Genomic DNA, 1033 nt, shown 5'->3' with positions numbered 1-1033 from the left:
TTTCTGTGCGTCACAGTATATTCCGTACCTAATCAGTATTATAAGTACGTCTTATTTGTTACAACAAACTTTACTGATCATTCTTAATACATTATAAAAGTCTTAACGTACTTTTCGTATAATATATTATTAATTCAACCGTATAAGATCAAATTGTAACACTGGAAACTTTGCCCGAATCTATAATGCAGACCGTGACCGAAAACTATTTCGAGGCTTTCGACGTGCTCCGGGAAAATCGAACGAAAACGTCGCAGGAATCTCGAGACATCAAGAGTTCACTGGCGCACTGCTGGCGATACAAATCGACGCCTAATATGGCTTTGCAGAAGAACTCTGTAGGCGCAGATGAATCCGAGACCGGCTGGCCGTCTACGACCGAAGTTATGCGACGGTATAAATCGATGCCTAATGTGGCTGTGCGTTTTAACTCGGCAGACGATTTACTGGATGTCGAGTTATCTTCTGTCGCAGCCATGGTGCAGGAGTTGCAAGTTTCGGCAGATTTACCGTCCACCGAGTCGTGGGTAACGATGACACCTGTCACTGCAGAAGTCGTCGAGGCCGAGGCGCCGTCAGACATCTCGTCGTCATCTTTGCCACATGATCGGCCGGCCGAAGACGACGTGCCGCAGTCAAGTCCTACGTATAACACGGCAGCAGTGCAGCTTGACGGTGACGAATTAGAAAACCGTTCGGTGATGCCATCTGTCCACCGGGCAAACGGTGATCAGGATATGGCGGCAATCCGCGGCGACTGCAGTGGTGAGGTCACGAACCCGACGGTAACCGCCGGAATTCCAAAACGCCGCTCTTTGTGGAGCCGGACGAAGAGATTCGTCCGGCGAATGCTTTGTTGCGGCGCTATATCGGCATAGACCGCAATGTATATATATTATGTATATAGTGTATGTGCGTGTTTATGCCGAGTTTTCTCCGCATTTTTGTGTTCGGTCGAACTCGTATATAATGTATAAATGTTTAATGTATAATGTATAATTTATTAATGTATAATGTATAAATGGTTAATGTA

The sequence above is a fragment of the Acyrthosiphon pisum genome, chromosome A2 (assembly GCF_005508785.2).
Source record: "Acyrthosiphon pisum isolate AL4f chromosome A2, pea_aphid_22Mar2018_4r6ur, whole genome shotgun sequence".
Classification (NCBI taxonomy): Eukaryota; Metazoa; Arthropoda; class Insecta; order Hemiptera; family Aphididae; genus Acyrthosiphon; species Acyrthosiphon pisum.
The sequence above is the reverse complement of the archived record's forward strand: the minus strand, read 5'-3'. Positions refer to the sequence as shown.